This window comes from Cyprinus carpio, chromosome A21, assembly GCF_018340385.1.
Source record: "Cyprinus carpio isolate SPL01 chromosome A21, ASM1834038v1, whole genome shotgun sequence".
Lineage (NCBI taxonomy): Eukaryota > Metazoa > Chordata > Actinopteri > Cypriniformes > Cyprinidae > Cyprinus > Cyprinus carpio.
The window spans coordinates 2,585,290-2,591,289 of NC_056592.1; the positions used below are offsets into that span (position 1 = coordinate 2,585,290).

Below are 6,000 nucleotides of genomic sequence, written 5' to 3' on the forward strand. Positions count from 1 at the left end.
CACTCGTAAAACGTTAACACTTAGGGTTAAGGGTTTGTTTAAATCCCTAACCCTAAAATATGTGCAATAGCAATTGCAATAAATCCATTTAATAAATTTTAATCTTACATTAGAGTGGATGCTTTCACGCTCTGCAAGCAATAAAAAAGGTAATAAATATACAAACTGCTTTGTAAAAAGGTAATGCTTTTAAGTACAAGCATATGATGAGCAATCTGTAAAACTTACAGAGTACAGGCTACAGTCATTCACATACACTACATATCAGACACAAACAGAAAAAGTAATAAATATTCTGAAAAATTAAGAGAAGGTATGTTCTTACTCAAACTAAATTGCTAGGGGTTTGTAGGATTAAGTAAAACAGAAACAAATAACACTTCAGAGATAAAATTCTAAAATGAGACTAAGAGAAACTGATATTGTGATTAATTTCATGAGAATACAACATAGTGCTTGAAAAAAAAAATGCTTGCCTGCTACTTTAATAGCATACGCTGTCTGTGTACATTTGTTCTTTACCACAAATGACAAAACAAGAGATTGAGAGCGACACATGATTGGTAAAGTATAAATCAAAACAGCTTCTCAGACCCACATTATTTTCTTGATCAACCAGTTTGTGAGAAAAACCCCCAAAATATATTCAGAGAGAAGGAGAAGTCTAATGTTTATAAAACTAAAGTTTTCTATGAAAAACTTTTTGCACTCTGAATTCAGTGTCTCTCAGCACCTTTCAGGCACGTGATGTTACACGAGACCTGCATTGGTGGCGTTAAGTCCACTGGAAATAGTTTCGTATCCTACAGAGACTAGTGTTAACACACTGCTCTCCATCTCTGTGGACTGCTGAACTTCAGGAACAACAGAATCCAGCCGCATCTGTTTTCCTTTCTTCTGTCCCCTTTTGCCCTTTTCTTTAGGTTTGCCGTCTTCCGTGGCGGCTTTGGGCTTGCGGTTGCGTTTCCTTATCCTTCTCACCGGAGGTTCGGGTTTGGGGTCAGTGTTTCCTGAGAGGATTCGGATTTGTCGGTCGATGACGGTATCTATGATATCGAGAGCCACGTCCATCATGCCGTTACCAAGACCATGTGTAACATTGGAGAACAAACGTGTATTCACTGGATCATTAAAAGTCTTCCGCATCTCCTCTAGATAGTTCCTGTTTAACAACAAGAAACAACCAAAATTACTGGTTGAATCACATCAGAACCATTTATTATTCTTTTTACAGGACTACTAATGCTTTACCTTGTTTCAATGATTTTTGACCAGTGCTGTACTTGGTTCGTTTCAGGTAGCAACTGTTTCGCCATATTCTCATAATCAACATATTGCAGTGCAAAATCCTCATGTCTTTGCAAAGGGCAGCTGTGTCACCTGAAAATAATGAAAATTCATGTAAATTATGTAGAATTAATTTGCTTCAACCAAGATTTTAGGTCATGATTAAAGAGTACACCCAAAAATTACAAGTCTGTCATCATTTACTGACTCTCAAGACTTCCTTTCTTCTACAAAAACAAGATCTTTTAAAGTATATTTCAACTGATGTTTTCCCATAAACTGGACGTCAATGGGGTCCAAAACAACACTGATGACTTTCATTTTATGTACAAAAAGCCATTTTATGTTCACACAGGTTTGCGTTTTCATTTTTTTGAAGTATATTGTTCAGACGTACCTTCAATTAGTTTAGAAAAAGGAACTGGATACTGCTGTATTGGTGCTTGGTGACAGTCCAAAGACATTTAGGGACTCCAAGAGTGTTTTCTTACTAGCAGGACCTCGACTCACTCTTGTATAGGCATCCAGAGATCGGAGAGACATCTTCTCATGCGGCTCTAATCTCCTCTTCACCTCTTCGTAATGGATCTGATACTTGCGGGCCTTTGAGCTCTTCATGTTAGGATCCAGGAGGGAGGCTACCTCTGCAAAAGGGCCCTGCAGTGAGTTCACTGCACCATCTTGAGATGGCGCGGCACTCTGGCCTTCTGATGGACCTTGTGTTGATAAGTGGTCTTGGGTCTGAATATGAGCCTGTGCCTCCACGTGGCCTTGCAGTGGAGTCTGCAGATGTGGAGCCGGGCTGGATGTGTGACTGAGTCTGGATGTGAGTGGCATCTGGACGTGCGATGGGATGGTGTGCGGTACAGCGTGACAGGAGACTTCTTGAGGTACCACGTGCTGCGTGATGATCTGTGCGATGTTTGGAGGTTGCGGTTGTGGCTGATACATGGGTATAATGGGGTTTCCGACAGAGACGTGCACGATATCACTGTTCTGGGGAACAGCGGACATGTGCATACCGGCAGACTCGGATCCATCTTTTTTCTCACAAGCACAGTGATGAACAGCTTTTTAAAAAACGCAAATTTGTATCTAAAAAAAAAAAAAAGTATAAGTTTAGATAAACACACACACGTGCACACACATATACATACCTACATACCCTATATACAATCTATATATATACCACAAATTTTTGAGTGATTTGTGAGTTCAAAGCGCTGAACATTTGAGGAAACATGCATTAGACAGGTAATTAGCCAATTTAGAGATATTGTTTATGAACTGTTTTTTTTTTTTATTTAATAATTCATTTGATCACTTTCTTTTTAGTTATTTTATTTTAAGTTCACACTTTGCCTAATTTTCATAGAATTTTTGGTAGTAGATAAGAACTTATACTAAATAAAATTACATTAATTAAACGTATTTTTTTATTCAGTGCCACAGGACCCAGAGCTAACACACTGTTACAACATTAACTGTAACTGCACACAAACAACAACCAACAAAAAAATGCCTTACAATTATTTCGGTGGTCCCTTTAAACACTAGATTTCTGATTTATTTTTTTTAAAAAACGAATTTCTTTAACATATTGATATGCTAAGGTTATTTTCCTTTCGAAGCACAATTCTATCATACACCACTAGTTTTCTGTGTTAGTTTTTTAATCCTTAAGCCAAACAAGACCATGCGTGAGTATACACAAATGATAAAACATGCAGGAATTGTTTCTTTTTCCAGTCACAAAATGTTCACAGGTCTATGACATGTTCTGTTATGTTTCCAAACATGCTAAAACTTTACGAATCCGATGTAGTCATTTTGTAGGCTCAATTCACTTCAATTCAAGTTTGTTTGTATATGCGCTTTTTACGATACAAATCATTACAAAGCCACGTTACAGAAAATTCAGTTTTCTACAATATTTAGTAGTAGCGTCTCAGTGATGACTGTCAGTATGCTTCTTTAATTTTATGCCAGATTTGGTTAGCATTTCCATATTTTCATTTCAAATAACGAAGACCACAAAACCTTGGTGTAGGAAAAGGAACAGAACAAACAGCATTTCCTCATGTCCCTTATTGCTTTTATATCACATATTTGTCAATACACAGGTGGGAACGCGAGCGAGTGACGTTGTTTGACAGGCGTCACCGGGGCGCATGACGGCTGAAGTTTGGGAGCGCGCGACTGTATGTCTCTTATACACTCTGTGCATCCAGTAAATAAAACTGGGTTTGAAGCCCTGCGTTTGATAAAGAAATGTGTATGTGATGTAATGTTTCGTTTATTTCAACATGAGGGAGACTGTATATACACAAAGAGCCGAGTACAAAGTCTGAGCTGACTTTGAGAGGAAAGATAATCTACTTGTTTTGATGAATAGTAGGACAGGCCAAAGCCACCATTATGTTTGTAACGTGATATTGCCACAGTAATTTATGGTGCTCCAAACAGCATCTCAAACCTCCGTTTAATTCGGAATGTTTCTGGTTACGAACGCTAAAATTGAATCCGGACAACACGTTACTGACCGTAGTCTCACTTACCGCCGTATGGTTCGCGTCGTATTTAAACCGCACTGAGCATAGACAGTCCATGGCGAACCGATCAGAAGGTCTCCTTCTTCACCGATCCTGTTTTCGGGTGCTGTGTTGCAAAAATCAGCAGAAGGGACACAGACGCCAGAGATGCCGGAGCTCGAACCGCTCATTGGCACAATTGTCGCTGTCCAATCATGTTCACTGGAAGCGCTTAATTCTGGTGAGGCCCGTGTCAGTCATGTTCCGTCAGTGTGAAAAGGCGGAATATCCGGAGCTTAAAATGGTAGGGCGTGAACAAAGCTTCCAGGTGTCTGTCAGTTTGGTATGTACATGTTATTGACAAAAAACAAGCAATGAATCTATTTGTGCTTGGATTTATTATATTGAAGTGATCAAGTCAAACACACTGTGGATTTTATAGTTGTTTCTCCCCTTGTTCAAATTTGGCATTGAAAATAAATACGTTTTCACTGTTCAAATAATAGGTACCCTCTTTGCCACTTACGGTATACTGATCACAGCTTTACTGTTTTTTCTGGACAGATATGAAAAAACTTAAAAATCTACAGTTCATTGGACACGGGGTATATTATTTTGTTACAGTGCACGATTTATTTTCTGCACTAGAATGGCAGTAGTTCTTCTTAAATTGCTTTCCTTCACCATCCTCTAATGAACTCATTAGAATGCCTGCCCATCCCCAAAGCTATAATGTTTATTATTGCGTTTTCAGCTAGTAGGAAAAATTAGTCCTGAAGTGCTTATATTAAAGCCAAATCCATTATGTTGATAATCTTGCTAGTGGCAGAACAGAAAGAGGAGACATGGAGTAAATGAGGATAATTGTTTAGCAGATGTTTCCATGGTAAGAGGAGGTGGTTGGGTGGTTGTCTCACATGTCCAGTTGTTGTCTCTTGACACAGAGAATTCATTTGATCTGACATTATCAGTTGGTCACAAGTGTTCAGCACAGTAGGGCGTAAGGGGCACCAGAGATGGAGAGAGGGAATAGAATATGTGCTGGAAAAGCACAAATATCTCCTTCTTCGCAACCTCTGCATCAGTGTCAGGTCAAAGATTGAAATATAAATCAAGGTCTGGCCGGACTCATTACTTTTTTTTTTTTTGTATGCCCAAGCTATAAATCTTGTCATGTTTTGAACATGCACAGTAGAGATAAAGACTTAGTATGCATTTTTTAAGCTGATGTTTTGGCTTATTTTAAAGGTGAGGTTTTGTTTTATTATTTTTCTTTGATCAGCAGACCAAGGCTCTCTGTGGTGCTCTTGAGATTACTGTAAATGCAAAGAGATTTTAATTAAGCTGCAAAAATCTATCGTCTATCGGTGCTATCTATCTATCTGTACTATCTATCTATCTCTCTACACTTATATTTATAACAGAATTATAAATGCAACACTTTTGTTTTTGCCCCCTTTTTCATGAGCTGAACTCAAAGATCTAAGACTTCTCTATTACCCAAAAGGCCTATTTTTCCTCAAATATATGTTCACAAATCTGTCTAAATCTGTGTTAGTGATGCAATTCTCCTTTGCGTGAGATAATCCATCAACCTCAAAGTGTTGCATATCCAAAGACATCTCAAGATGATGATTAGACATCATGATTATTGCACAGGTGTGCCTCAGGCTGGCCACAATTCACGGTATCTCTGTGCATTCAAAATGCCATCAATAAAATGCATCTGTGTTGGTTGTCTATAACATACTCCTGCCCATACCATAACCCCACTGCCACCCTGGGCCACTCGATCAACAACGTTGACATCAGCAAACTGCTCACCCACACGACCCCATACATGCTGTCTGCCATCTGCCCTGTACAGTGAACACCAGGATTCAGCAGCAAACAGAACACCTCTCCAAAGTGCCAGACGCCATCGAATGTGAGCATTTGCCCACTCAAGTCGGTTACGACAACGAACTGCAGTCAGGTCTAGACCATGAAAACCAATACGAGCACGCAGATGAGCTTCCCTGAGACGGTTTCTGACAGTTTGTGCAGAAATTATTTGGTTATGCAAACCGATTGTTGCAGGAGCTGTCTGGATGGCTGTTCTCAGACGATCTTGGAGGTGAAGTGGCCTTTTATTGTGGCCAGCCTAAGGCACACCTGTGCAATAATCATGCTGTCTAATCAG

The 6,000-nt window shown here is 39.3% G+C and overlaps 1 pseudogene; it reads right to left on the bottom strand.

Annotated features, from left to right (window-relative positions):
• Nucleotides 1-211: 211 nt before the first annotated feature.
• LOC122134718 overlaps nucleotides 212-6,000 on the bottom strand; it is a 24,152-nt pseudogene continuing 18,363 nt past the window's right edge.